Source organism: Capra hircus, chromosome 14, assembly GCF_001704415.2.
Source record: "Capra hircus breed San Clemente chromosome 14, ASM170441v1, whole genome shotgun sequence".
NCBI lineage: Eukaryota > Metazoa > Chordata > Mammalia > Artiodactyla > Bovidae > Capra > Capra hircus.
Window position 1 is genome coordinate 79,958,591 of NC_030821.1, and position 15,204 is coordinate 79,973,794.

A 15,204-nucleotide genomic window follows, 5' to 3' on the forward strand; every position below is an offset into this window, starting at 1 on the left:
TTACTAGCAGGCAAGGGGCTTCATCTTTCTGTTTGCCGAGTGCTTTATTTACTTAACAATGAAATAATAGGATTTTTTTTTTCAGATCCAAGCTCTCACTGGGGTACATCCATCCTGGCAGGCGGCGTGGCCATGTGTGCAGTGACACAGTACACACGTGTGTGCAATCCCATGCTTCATCCTCAGCCCTTGGTGTGGGGTGTTGGCTGCTTTGATGAAGAAAAAAGCACGGCCAAAGTTTCATCCATTCATCATCCTTCATTCATTCAATAAATATTTGCTCGACAGGTGGCTCAATTGGTAAAGAAACTGCCTGTAATGCAGAAGACCAGGGTTCAATCCCTGGGTTGGGAAGATGCTCTGGAGGAGGGAATGACTACCCACTCCAGTATTCTTGCCTGGAGAATCCCACAGACAGAGGAGCCTGTTGGGCTGCAGTCCATAGGGTTGCAAAGAGTTGGACATGAGTGGGCGACGGACACTGTGACACTTTCACTCCACATGGGTGCTTAGGTACAGTGACATTATCCAGGGACACAGCCTCAGCCCACACGGTGCTTGTGAAGAGTGACCTTGTCTGCGACTCTGGAGGGCGTGGTGGCAGCCGCTGCTCTGGTAACCTGCCTCCCGGAACTTGGGCAGTCTGCTTGGCAGCAGCCCTAGAGGTCCCCGTGTGAGCGGGGAGGATCTCTGCAGTGCAGTGGTCACCACAGTGCTCACCATGACGGCCAGCCACAGCTGAAACGCCTGCACAGGACCTGGCCCCCCGGGGGGTCCACAGCAGTTTCCACTGAAACGGACGCGTCTCAGGCTCTGCTGGGAATGAGCTCAGGACAGCAGAAGCCGTGTGGCGGTGCATCCAGTGCGGTGCCTGGACCTGAATGCACAAAGGTCGCCAGCAGCCCTGGCCCATGGGGACTCGTGAATGTGAGAAGAGAGTGAGGAGCCAGGGGAGGGACCCCAGCAGACTCTCTGCACACCTCTCCGCCCGAGTACTTCCCGACATGTCTGATCCCAGCCGCAGCCTGTAGGTGAGTCCTGGGGCCTCTTACAGGGAGGGGCCTCGAGCACAGACACGCCAAGGACGTGCCAAGGTCACAGCTCCCCAGGGGACGTCCTGGGCCCGTGGTCTGCACCCTCTCCCCCAGACCAAGCCATCATTTCTCTCTCCCTCTCCGTGCCTCTGGGTCTCCCTTCCTCTCTTTCTGCTCCTCTGCTCTTCCCCTCCCCACCACCTTTGCTCTCTCTCTCTCTCACTCCCACACATACACGTGTGCATACACACACACACACACACACACACACACACACACACATGCATGCAGCAGTGACCTGGACAAGAACTACGAGGCTGTCATTGTCTCACCATCTCGTTTCAGGGCGGATACGCATTCAGAGAACAGAGTAGTCTGGGCCATCGGGTCCTCACCATGTGCCCCGGGCCATCCGTCCTTCAAACCCCAGATGTCTCAAGTGGGCTCTTGGCAAACACTGAGTCACTGCCACGTTGTGGGCTCCATGCTGGGCGCCTGGAGTGTCACTATTCTCAGTGGTTGATTGAAGAGCGTGATGATCTGGGTTAATGATGTAGCAATTGCCTGAGTGATTGGAATCAGTGAGAAGATATTATAGGAGCTGACCCAATTCTCTCAACTGCTCTAACTGCAAACTGAGCCTCAAGACGAAACAGGGAGGAGATGGGGCCCAGGCTTATGGAGTCCCTACTACGTGCTGGGCATCTTGTTTGCACCAGCCCCGTTCATGCTTTCAGTGAAACACCAGCAATGAGCAACGTTTATGGCGCCCACAGTCTGGACTGGGCCCCGTGCCACCACTTTGCAGGCCCCCATCAACCCAGCGAAACCAGAACCTGTGTTTCGGCTCCTAAGTGTCTGAAATTCATGACACGGAGACGTCTCAGCACCAGGGTGTGGTCAGGATGGGGTGGGAGGAGGACTGGGTGAACAGACCACACGTGGCAGGTCTGTCCGTGCCTGGTCCGCCCCCACTCCTTCACTGCTCCCCATGCCCCAGGGAGCTTTCTCCCCCACTACCCCTCCCAAGACTATTCTAGACCCTCCTCTCTGCTCAAGTCCAGGGACCCCACGGGGGTCTGACCACACTGGGCCATTTCAAACATATCATGACCTAGAGATATGTGAAAAGAAGCTTGGATTCCCTGCTAGTGACATGAGGTGCTGTTATACGTACCCTTGCTTCACTGACAAATCCCTGACGCTCAGTGTGGGTGAGCACACGTGAATAGTGACTGTCCTGGGTGCACACTAGGGGTAATAACACCCTTTAGCATGATTGCTCAGGTGAACATGCCTCTCGGCTGGGCTGGGCTATGGGGCCCAGGCATTTGGTCAAACACCACTCTCTGCACGGCTGTGAAGGTGTTTTAGACATGTAATCAGTGGCCACAGTCAGTGGACTTGGAGTCAAGCAGGAGACCCTCTGTGGTGTGGTGGGCCTCGTCTAATCAGTTGAAAGTCATAAGAGCAAAACGGACGTCTCCTGGAGAAAAGGGAATTAATTCATCTTGGACAAGAGTCCTGCCTGAGTTTCCAGCCCACTGGCTGGCCCTGTAGACTTCAGACTCACCAGCCCCATGATTACAGAGCATGTGCCCTGGTGACGGGTGTCGTTAGCCCTAACATCCATGTTGGAAATCCACTTCCAGAGATGACAGAAACCCTCTGTGCAGAGGTGTTTGTCACCAAAGCATTCGTGGAAATGAGCACCTGGAAGCAATGCAATGCCCAGCAGTCGGCGAGGGGGAACAGACCCAGGGTCGTCCCCGAGGAAAACAAGCATCTCACAGGGAGGGCGGCAAGTGGCCGGCAGCAGTGTGGATGCAGCTTCCTACACTTACAGAGAAACAGAGATGTGTGCATGTTGTGTGTCTGTAGGGTGTTATGGTTGGAGGCAGTCTGGAAGAGATGAACCAGCATGGACACAGCCCACGTGGCATCTTCCCAGAAACTGAAAGCCACCCCCGTGCCTCCCATCCTGCCAGGGGGATGCAGCCGCCCTCCGGGCGCATGGCTGCTAAACAAACCGCAAGCTGAAACTGCCTCCTCCTCCAGCCCCTTTGTGCAGTGAACACCATCACCGCCACACAGGGCAGTCCTGAAATAGTGACTCTGAGGTGGAACTGGGACTCTGAGTCATCGCTGTGTTTTTACTTACGCTTTTCAACATTTTCTAAGATTTATGCCCCAAGTGTTCGCTATTTCCTTATCAGAGCAAAATAAGCACTGGAAGCAAACCAGGGCTGCCCGCTGCTCCTGGCTGCCAGCAGAGGAGGCCGAGGACGACACCCGCCTGGCCTGAGATCGGCTCGTGCCTCTCAGCGTCCCTCTGCCTCCTGCCCCCTAGGCCTCCACGGCCCCTCTGAAGCCAGAAATCCCAGGGTCCTGAGCCCCCGATGCTTCACGGATGGGTAAGGCTCAGACACGACCCAGGATGATCTGCGGTGATGCCTCCTGACTGCCAGCTCAGCGTGTAGGAAGCACTCTTCCTTCCTCACTGGCCACCCACCGAGGAGGCCCACCTGGGCCCACCCCCAGGCCCATCCCCACGCCCCCAGCAGCCGTGACTCTCTCTCTCTCTCTCTCACACACACACGCCCTGGCTCTTACTCATCTGACTGTGGCTTGGGAGTTATTTCTTACGAAGCCTTTCTGACTACGCAAACTGCCCACCATGCGCCTCCCGCCCTCGGATCCCGTCTTTACCTCCTGGGTGCTCCAGGACAGTATCTGCTTCCTCTGCTGTGTGCAAAAAGCAGCCTCTTGACCAAAGGAATCATGGTTTGGATTTGACCAACTCATTCACTCACTTCTTAACTCCACAGACTTGTCCCAAACAGGGGCTCTGAGCCAGGCCCTGGGGATGTCACGTGAGCAAGTGGACACCGAGCCCGCCCTCTGGCTCATTGTCCACCTGAGAGGGCACACACCTGAGCAACAGTGTGACAAAGAGCGATGTCTGTCTGCTGCCCCTGGGGACTTCCAGACTCACGCATGTCAGCCGTGGTGGGAAACCCTGCTCATAAGTAGCCCTTGTCGTAAAGCCAGAGGACGGCAGAGCGCCCAGGCCAGCAAGTCACTGTGCCGCCCGCGGCCATCGCTCTTGTCACACTGTTGCTCAGGTGTGCCCTCTCAGGTGGGCACGGCCCAGAGGGCGGGCTCGGTGTCCGCTTGCTCACGTGACATCCCCAGGGCCTGGCTCAGAGCCCCTGTTTGGGACAAGTCTGTGGAGTTAATGAGTGAACATTAATGAGCTAAAAGTCTTGTTCTGGGGGGTCAGGGCTGAGTGTGTGACCAGGATCAGGTCTGAGTGTGACCAGAGTCTGGGGTCAGGGTAAGACCAGTCAGGGGTCAGAGTGTGACCAGAGTCAGGCCTCAGAGGAGTGTGACCAGGGTCAGGGGTCAGTGTGGGACCAGGGTCAGGGCTCAGAGTGGGACCAGGTTCAAGGGTCAGTGTGGGACCAGGGTCAGAGGTCAGTGTGGGACCAGGGTCAGGACTCAGAGTGGGACCAGGGTCAAGGGTCAGTGTGGGACCAGGGTCAGGGCTCAGAGTGGGACCAGGGTCAGGGGTCAATGTGGGACCAGGGTCAGTGTGGGAACAGTGTCAGGACTCAGAGTATGACCAGGGTCAAGGGTTAGTGTGGGACCAGGGGCAGGGCTCAGAGTGGGACCAGAGGCAGGGCTCAGAGGAGTGTGACCAGGGTCAGGGCTCAGAGTGTGACCAGGGTCAGGGCTCAGTGTACAGCCGTGCTGGTCAGAGCACAGTGTGGGCTTGAGACTGGGGCTTGCTCTGGCCCATGGGCAGGGCTCTCAGCCTCCCAGCTGTGGCCGCTGTTCTGACCCTGGGAGCCTCCTTCTGCCTCTAGCTCTGGTCCCATGGTGGCCTGGCCTCTGGCCCTGTACACTTTTTCCTATGGAAATCCCCTTTGGCTCTAGTCCTAATTATGTTTAAAACCCCCATCCTGGCCAGGGGATCTCATCAGAGAGCAGGAGCCAGAAGCCGGGATGCTGCAGAGAAAATGCGGGCTGGTGGCCTGGACAATTCCTCCACAACCCAATCAGGGCGCCTGCACACCCGGATTTGCATAAACCCGTAAGCCGATTAGAGGAGCATTCAGAGTAAGCAGCGCAGGTAGGGAGCCAGCAAAGCCGCCCTCCTCTCCGTGTAGATTAATTGCTCTCGTCCCAGCTGGTCCCAAAGCTCCGTTCATTATCTCTCTCCCCAAACTGGCACCTCCTCCCAGTTCCTTTCCTGCTTCCCTTGGTGGCACCCAATTATAACTCCGTGTCACCCTGAATGCCTCCTCTCCCCTGACCTCCGCTCAGCCCACCTCGTCTGTCACAGCCCCTGCAGCCTCAGCCTGGCCCACCCCTCTGTGCCCACAACCCCACCGGCCACCCTCTCGGGCCGCACTCCTGCCACAACCCAAGATGCCTCCAGCATCGGCCCTCCTTCCGGCCACGCTGGATCCAAGCCCAGGACAAAGGCCTCTCTGCCGAGGGTTGCACGGCAGGGCTGGCGCCTGGGCTTCCCGGGGCCCTTGCATTGTCCTTCTGAAGCGGGCGCTGCTCTGCTCATGGTCGACCAGCACCCTCCCCACTCCCCAGCTGGGCACTGAGGCTGGGGGCCGAGCCTGGCCTGGGCACACAGCCCACACACAGCCACACTCGGTGCCCTCCGTGTGATCTCCTGCAGATGGGCCTGCTCCCCTTCATTCCCATGGCCTGGTTGCGTACTCTCCCCATAGGCGGGTGCAAGCTCACGCCTTCCTGGCCTGGCTTCTACCTGCTCCATGAGGCCCCGGCCCCTGTTCTGCTGCCCTGAGACGCTGGCGAGGACACCTGTCTGGGAGAGGATGGGGCAGAGGCCATGATCAGGGGTAGAGTGGGCCCCATGGAGCAGTAGGTATCAGGCGCCCGCACCAGGTCTGAAGCCGCTCTCTTCCCCTCGCCACCGGAGTGACACTCGGTGCAGTTGGCTGGGGTCCCCGGGGGTACCCCTGCTGCTGCAGCCCGCACAGAAACTGTAGGTGGGGGCGGGGTGAACCAGGATCTCAACCTTGGCCCCCATTGGCTCCCCTTGACCCTGTGACCCTGGCCAAGCCAGTCCCTCATTGAGAAAATAAGAAGTGGGTTGGCTGACCTCTGGGCATTGCCTCCTTGCAAGACTTGAATCTGTGAAATGGGCTCTGAGAGCTTTAAACCAAACAATGCCGTCTCAGGCAACCTCAGGAGACCAGGCATGTGTGTGGGGGAGGGGGTGTCTCTGCTTCAGGCTCGCTCCTGACGTGGGAGGAACTCGTTTATGCCATGTGAACCTGCTGGATGTAAGGTCTCCGTGGTTACCACCATCATTACCATCACCACTGTCAGGGCCAAGCCACTGGCTCGTGTGACCCTGGACTGACCCCTTCATCCTCCTGAGCCTTGGATGGGCCAAAAAGTGGGAGAAAGTTTTCCTTCCTTCACGGGGCCTTCGGTTTAAGAAATAAGGGGTGTGGAGGTGCCCTGGAGGAGAGGGGTGAGACACAGGCTCAGGGTGCCCGTCCACAAGATGGTCCCAGGGCTGGCGAAGAGGCTGGTGCTGGCTCCTGATGCCCAGAGCTGGTATGGCCCTGCCCCAGGCACTGAGCCGAGTGCCCTGCGGGCCCAGCACTCCTCACCCTGCTTGGGACCCACCACCTCCAGCCCTCCCCAGCTGGAGCCTGGAGGCCCCTCTGTGAGCTCCGCACCCCCAGGAGAAGCCATTCGGCACTGAGGAGCCCCGGCCTCAGGCCTGCACAGAGGAGGGGACAGGCAGTCCTTCCCGGCTGCAGCCTGTGCCAGGCTGAGACAGCTCTCCATGTCCGGGACAGGTGCGGGCAGAGGTACTTAGCACCCCACACCTCCACCTCCCCTCCCTGGGGCCCCTGGTGCCGAGAGTGTCTCCAGTTTCCCGATCACAAACAGCAGCTGGCTGAGTCCTGGGCCCGTCGGGCCTGGCTGGGCTGGCGCTCTGGACTGCTGACAGCTGCTGCCGCTGCGTCAAGCATATGCTCGCCCGACCCCACGCCCACCAGCCCGCCTGGAGCCGAAGCCGGGTCTCTCCGGTTCCCACTCCGCCTCCCGCAGGCCCATGCGGCCCCCAGGCGCAGGGTGGCCAGGCCGCTGTGACATGGCTGACTGTTTGCTCGGGCACCTTCAGGGGCCGCACGTCCCAGCCCAGAGTCAGGGCTGGTGGTCCCTCCCCTTCTGCCGCTCTGTCGTCCCAGCTCGGTAGAGACTTTGGGTCCCCAGGAGACAGGAGGGGTTGATACCTGCTTCAGGGCCTGTCTCGCTGACAGACTCCCTCCTCCTGGCTAAACCACTCGAAGGGAAGACCACACACCAAGGAACAGAGGGCAGCCTCCATCACGGTCAGGGAGGACTGATGGCCTTGGCCAAGAAGACCTGAGCAACAGACCCCCCAACACCAGGTGGGCCTAACCCGCCCTCCCCAGTCAGGCCTCAGGTGAGAGCCAGCCCCGCCGACACCTGGACTACAGCCTCTGAGAGCCTGAGCAGAGGCTGCAGCCGGCCTGAGGCTGCAGCCGGCCTGAGCCAGGGCCCTGACCACGGACGCTGAGCTATTAACATGCGGTTTTACCCCCTGCGGGTGGAGGCCACGTGTGATAGAGTCAAGGCCAATACAGGACCCCAGCTAAGACACCTGTCCCATGCACTGTATTTTATACTCTGATGCCCCTGCCCTGCACCCCCAGACCCTCTGGCCCTCAGCAGCCCCTCTCACACCACACGTGTCCTAGTCCTGGTCCCTTATCCACTCCATGATGCGGGCATCTGCACTGATGTCACAAGGGCCCAGATGAGTGCTTAGCACTGGGTGGGTGCTCGGTACTCGTTAACTGAGGCCTCACGGCAGGACACCTGGTGTCGGGTCCAGGGATTGGGTGGAGGTGGTGCTGGTCAGCTGGAGTGGCCCAGTCATGCACTGACTGTGAAACTGTCCCCAGACCCTCAGGGGTCAGATGCTCAGGCAAGCACCAGACCCGGGGGGTGCAGGCAGAGCCACCTGTGAGCTCACAAGAGCAATTGCCAGTGTGGGAATAGCCCACCCTCCCCCACTGGCTCTCACTGCCGCGTCTGTGTTAGGACACAGCGAAGCTCCCCAGATCCCGGCGAAGCCCGGGATGGGGGATGGGCTGGGAGGCAGGTGGGTGGCGGGAGCCCCAGGGGCCGTCTGCGAGGTGGGGGCCACCCACCCACGGGAAGGTCAGTGCACCACAGAAATGCCCTTCCAGACAGTTCCTGGACAATTGCAATCTCTCCTGCTCGTGTTTGAAATGCGTTTCTGCTGTGGTCTGCCCTTCCTCAGGGACAAATAATTCCTCCAGTGCGGAGGGACACTGACAGCCAGCTTTCATTTATCTCTTTGAGATGCAGATTCCCTGACCCGGGCACCCCTCCCTGCCAATCCCTCCCCAGCCAGCCTGCTGGCCTCAGATCAGCCTGCAGGGCTGCCAGCAGGCCCAGCGGCCCTGGACTACCTGCCTTGTCAGCCCCCGGGGCCCATCTGCCAGCTGCCCACCGGCGAGGAACCGCGGGGGGCACGCAGCCTGGAGGGCTGTGCCGGTGGGTGGCTGGGCTCCCTGCAGCTCATGCAGCTCCGTTCTTCCTCACCTTTGTTTGGGAGGCAGCCCAGAGGACTCGGGCTCCGCCTGAACTTTTGCTGGAACGTGCCCTGGGTTCATCTCTGGTCCCACTGTTCAGGAGCCCCCCCTTCTAGTTCAGGCAGACAGCTGCCCGGGGGAGTCAACCCTGGCCTGAGGGTGCCCCCTCTTCCCTCTCCTCCAGACCAGGTGTCCCTTCCCGAGGGTGTGCTGAAAGCCAAGAGACATCAGGCTACATGTCACCTAAGTGAGAGGTGATGCCCTTGATCAGAAGAGGAGTTTCAGCAGTGATACCGCAGGCATCCTCAGGGACAAGTGCCTCGTGGGTGAACGGGCCTCGGGGCCTCCGGGGGCCTCGGAGCAGCCAGAGAGCAATGACAGAGGCCACTTTACCTGCTGGTGGCTCGGGGGCACAGGTGATGGTCAGCGTCTCCGACCCAGTTCCTCCTTGCATCTGCCGAGCAGAGGGAGCCTCTCAAAGCGGCTTGGACCCTCCCTTGAGGTCAGCCCACTCCACAGTCCCTGAGATCAGGCATGCCAGGCAAAAGTGTGCCACCAGCTTGAGGCTGAACTTCAGGCAAAGGGCAGACTTGAGGTTGGCTGCCACGGTGACCTAAGCACGTGCTCTGCTGTGGGAGCGGAGGAAACTGAGGACCAAGGTTAATGCGTCAGCAGAAACTGTGATTCCTTGGGCTGTGCTGGCTGCACCCTCGCTGGAAGGCATTCAGGGTGAGGGGCCAAGCCTCTGTGCTACCCCAGGAGTCTGCAGGGCATATGCCATTGTGTGCACGTGCTTCTGCTTGTATGCGCACGAAAGTGGATGTGGACACACACATGCCTGATTGCATGCATACGGATGTATCTGTGCCTGGGCGTTTGTGTACCTATATGCACATGTGACCAAGTCCGTCACAAATGCTCATGTGTGTGCCCAAGTGCGTGTCCCTTTGTGCCTACATGTGCATACATATGTGCACGTGTGTGTGTGTGTAGGCACCCATGGGCATTGCAGGTGTGAGCCCCTGTGTATTATATGAGTGTAGGTATACACACATGTGTGCACACTAGTGCAGACATGTGCACACATGCGAGTGCAGTGGGTCTCACCCAGTAGCACCAGGTCCAACCTCAGCCTCTCCCTCAGTGCATGTTTTCACACAGATGATTGCGCTTTCTGGCTTCAGCTGCCCTCTCCAGCTCAATGGTCCCCAAACACTATCCCCAACTGACATTTCTCTTTGAGCATCAAATACGAACACACGCACACAGAGCTCACACGTTCTCATTCACTTATTCAACAGAGCCACTGCACACAGGAAAATGAGCTGGCAGGAGGGGAGCCCAGGGCCCCGTCACTGGCGGGTGGCCACAGGGTTTGCTGCCCGGGGCTGAGGGCCCAACTGGAGCACACGGCACCTAGGCAGCCCTCCGCAGGCTGGCTCCCGGGCTGGTTTCTGGGAGGAGCCTGCCATCCAGCCTCGCAGTCTGACCCTCACACTTCCAGCCGCTGCAAGGAATTCAGGACCATGTTCGAAACAGCTTCTTGGGTGTGACTCCTGGCAGTCGTGGGTGGCCTGAGCTTCAGCATGTCAACTGTTCCCTCTCCACTCTGTCTTGAGGAGGTGGCGGCCACAGCCCAGCCAGGGCACAGAGCCTGAGCAGACAAGACAGGCGCGGGCCAGCGGCCACGTTGATGCCGCCCAAAGTGACAGCAGGAGCCAGGCTGAGTCCTGGGCCACCTGCTGAGCTCTGAACCTGTGCCAGTCCTGCCGTCTGCCTCAGGCAGGCACCATCTGCTCTGCTGGCAGGTGGCATGGTGCTCTGGAGTGATGGCAAACCAGACCCCGGGGAGTAGCTGGCGCATCCGTGGGGTCCCAAGGGCCCTTACTCAGGACCAGGCAGATAGCTCTGGATCACTGAAGAGCCCCTAGATCACAGTAGGTGCTCAATAAACATTGGCGGTGGAGGTTGTCCAGGCCAGGACTCAGAATAGAAGTCAGGCCTACAGACAGACCAGGGCTGGCCCCTGTGGGCACTCACCACTGTCCCGAGGATGGAACCAGAGATGGAGGGGCCTCCTACCTCCAGTCAGAAACTAGGGCTGGTGGAGAGACCCTAGTTTTCCTTGTGTTGGTGGGGGAAGAAGGAGGACAGATGGCCAGGAAGAAGCTGAGAGCCCACAGCCCTCTCCTGCTTCTCAGACCCTGGCAGCTCACCCTGTCTGGTCATCTCTTTGAAAGCTTGAGGAAGGAAATTCAATCTTTCTGGAGACATCCTTCTTCTCTTGACCTTTGGGTCTGCATATCCATCTCCAACTCTGATCACCCAGTGAATCCAGGAGGCTTCCTTTATTAAGAAGCCAGAGAGGCCAGTCCAGTGGATTTGGGGAACAGGTGAGAACACCTTGCCCTGAGGAGGCCCCCTGTCTGAATGAGAAGCTGGCATCCACCCATCATTTAATTTCCAGTGCTCAAACATTGCTAGATGCCCATCTTTCTCCCGGCTCCCCTTGCCCTCTGTCTGAAAGTCCTTCCAGTTCTACTTTAAAATAGAAAATCAAGCTTGTCTCACCACCTCTGCTGTTGAGTCTTCCACCTGGGAACCTGCAGCAGCCCCTGACCAGCTCCCCAGTCCTGATGTTGCCTCTGATGATGCTCCATCTGAACACATAGTCAGAGGGGTTGCCTGTCCCTGGGGTCCCCCTCCTGCCAACTGTAACTGTGACTCTTGGCTGAATACAGGGCAGCTCTTTGGGGTGGACTACAGGCAGTGTAAGTTTGCAACCCAAATCAAACTCCTCAAGCTGAAACCACAATGTCTGAGATGAACAGTACATTGATCAGATTAAAGATGGATTGGGGAGAAAAGGTTAGTGACCTTGATGGCAGAGCAATAGAAACTATCCAGAGTGAAAGACACAGAGTCAAAGAATTTGCAGAGCAGCAACGAGCCAGGGCCTCCCAGCAGCCTGATGGATGCGTCCACAGTGCTTAAGAGGGAAGAGAGACAGACCAGGAGGAGAGAGAACAGGAATCATATTCAAAGAAGTAGAGGCTGCAAGTTTTCCAAATGTGATGGTAACTACAAACCTACAGATCCAAGAAGTTAAAAACACACAAACACACACACAAGAAGAAACATTCACCATGACTCATCGAAACCAAATTACTCAAAACCAGTGTTAGAGAGAAAATCTGGGAAGAGAAAAAGGCATGTTTTATATAAAAGAGCCAAGATAAGGATGGTAGGAGATTTCTCACTGGAAATGATGCAGAAGAGTCTCACGGAACTACGTCTTCAAGGTATTGAAAGAAAAAACTCATCAACTGAAAATTCTCTACCCAACAAAAATAGTATTCAGAAACAAAGGCACAGCAGACCTTTTCAGACATAAAAAGCAAAAATGTCACCACCTGCTGCTGCGCCCTTCGAGAAATGCTAAAGGGAGCCCTCCAGGCAGAAGGAAAAGATGCCAGACAGGAGCATCAGTCAGACACAGGAATGAAGAGCCCCAAAAATGGAGACTACGTGGGCAAAGGGACAGGAGTCCTTCATTTAAGTCTCTCTAAAAGATTCAAGGCATGGCCACGTGTGGCTGGTGGCAGGCGGTCAGCCACGGCTGGCGTTGGGCTCCGTATAGGGCCAGTGGTGGGAGGTCAGCTTGGGGTTGAGGGCTGCTGGTGTTGGAGTTTCTCAGGGCCTGCATAACACAGCCCCTAGATGGGGAATTAAACACCAGGTGCATATCGTCTCCCGGTTCTGGAGATCATGGCATCAGCAGGGCTGGTTACCCCTGAGGCCTCCCTCCCTGGCATGTAGATGCTGTCTCCTCCCAGTGACCTTGAGTAGTCATCCCTCTGTCCTTGGCTGGGTCCTGATCTCCCCTTACAATAAGGATGCCTGTCAGACTGGACCAGTGTGACCCAATTTCCTCATGACCCCATTCAGCCTTAATCACCCCTTGGAAGGTCTGTTCTCCAAACACAGCCTCATCCTGAGGTCCTGGGGTCAGGACTTCAGCACAGGATTCCAGGGACACAAGTCAGCCCTGGCAGTTGGCGATCAGGGCCAGAGGCTGCAAACCATGAACTCAGGGTGAACGCAGACTTCAGAGGGTACAGGGAGGAAGGCAGCTTCCCCGCCATCTGTGGTGGGTACTGTGGCTCCTGAGCTGGCTGTGGGGAGGGTCAGGGACCACCTGTACCAGGGTGCTCTCAAGGGTCCTCACTGGCTCTGGTTGGGCTTCCTAGAAACAGAGCAACATCTGTTCCTGAAAAGGAACCAGCTGATGGGCTAGGAGACTCTGAGACCGCCTTCGTCCTGGCTGTCTCCACTTTAAGGAAGACTGAAAAGCAATACCTGTTTCTGCTCCTCACCAGGACTGGCCCTTTGTGAGCAAACCCCATATTAAACGCTTCTCAGGGTTCATTTACTCAACTCTGACAACCACAGAAATCGGTGTTGCTGCTGAACTTCTGACAGTGTTCTTTCATGAATCCTTTTAGAGTCTGGCTTTCGACCACTGGGAGCCTTCGACCATTGGAGAGCAGGGTCTATATGCGGTGTGAGTGCCTGCTTGTGCACGCACAGGCCATATGTTTCTCTTTGCAGGAGGACTTGTGTGGCCTGAGGCCAGGGTGAGCAGACGTCTGTGAGCACACTTGTCTGGCCATGGGCTTGCGTGTGCACCTATCCTGTGCATGTGCAGCCTGGCCACAGGGATATGCAACATGTAAGCCGCTGGCTTCCCTTGTGGCTCAGATGGTAAAGTGTCTGCCTACAATGCAGGAGACCCAGGTTCGATCCCTGGGTCGGGAAGTTCCCCTGGAGAAGGCAATGGCACTCCACTCCAGTATTCTTGCCTGGAAAATCCCATGGACAGAGGAGCCCAGTAGGCTACAGTCCATGGAGTCGCAAAGAGTCGGACACGACTGAGCAACTTCACTTCGCTTCAAGCCACTGGCAGCATGATGAGGTTCATGCCCACATGTATGAGGGGATATCCATGGTGCGTGCGTGCGTCACACTTATGTGTCCAGCTGTATGCACACGCTCCAGGAGATGGACACAGCCTGCGTGCCTCATTCGCATCCATCAGTGTGAGAACAGACCCATGGCTATGAACTCTTTTCTCTGATCTGAACCAAAAAAGAGAGGGAGAAAAAACAGAGTTATTTGCATTGCTTAGCCCTGGATGTGAACCTCATTTTGGTGGGAAATGAACACAGCAGGAGTCTGTAGGGATCCATCAGTCCCTGTTCCCAGGCCTGCAGATTCAAATAAGCCCATGAAAACCTGGCTGGTAAGTGACATCTCTCATCCTGGCTCCCCTGCCTGGGCTTTCTCCAGAGCCGCATTTATCAGCAATGCCTGGAGAAAGAAGAGCAGCCCCAGGGTGTCCATGGGCTCAGCATTTACCTGCTGAGCAACCCAGGACAAGCTGCGAAGCCAGGCCAGCTTGAGAATCTCACATGGGAAAAGGTCTCACATGGGCCGCAGCAAGGCATGTAGGTCCCTCTGTCTGGCCCACAAAGGGCTGCACTGTGGGCTGTGATCGGTGATGTCTTTTAGCAATGCCAGCCAGAGTCTTTGAGCAAGGCTTGCGTCACATGCCTCTACCCCAGACTGTTCCTTGAAAAGAGCAGATAGCGCGGCCAGTATCTACCAATGGCTAACGACTGACAGGCCCCAGAGGCACAAGGTCCCTTGTGCTCAATTGTGCAAGTCCTCTGCTGCTCACCTCCAAGGAGTGATTCACACAGTGTTCTATGTGAACACTTAAGCTGGCACTTCTTGAGTTGGGCAGTATACAACCTGTGCACCCCTCCATGATGGACTTACACACCTTGACACTTGTAGCATCACTAGTGAAGGAGCAGGTAAAGAAATGCCTCAATAAAAGCACTGGAAGACCAGAAATTCACACGCTTCCCCCTGACCCACCGGCCGCCTCTTCTGTTCTATGGGAACATTTTGTTGTTCAGTCGCTAAGTCATGTCAGACTCTGCAACCCCATGGACGGCAGCATGCCAGGCCTCCCTGTCCCTTACCATCTCCAGGAGTTCACCCAAGTTCATGTCCATTGAGTCAGTGATGCCATCCAATCATCTCATCCTCTGTTGGCCCCTTCTGCTCCTGCCCTCAAGCTTTCCTAGCATCAGGGTCTTTACCAATGAGTTGGCTGTTTGTGTCAGGTGGTGAACAGTTATCAAGAATTAATTGAGACATTTTCCAAAGCCAAACTGAGTTGATACCCAGTGCAAATTGTATAATTTTTAAATCCTTGTTATTCTGCAGAAACATGAAAGTCACACAAACCAGGAGAGCAAACTCATTAGGGGGAGGTCCTACAGGACCCATTCTGAAAGATAAGAATCACTTGTGATTAGTATGTGACTGGACACAAACAGCATTCCTACACACTGTCTTAGTCTCAAAAGCAGATGAAATGTCCCTCCCGTAGCCCCGAGCTCTCCAGCCACAGTGCCCAGAGGCCCCACAAAGGTGTGCCCTCCATC

General features: G+C 56.9%; 1 non-coding gene across 1 annotated transcript; it reads left to right on the forward strand.

The window, feature by feature from the left end:
* Nucleotides 13,433–13,504, forward strand: TRNAC-ACA. Its single transcript has one exon. It is a non-coding gene; the product is annotated as a tRNA-Cys (tRNA).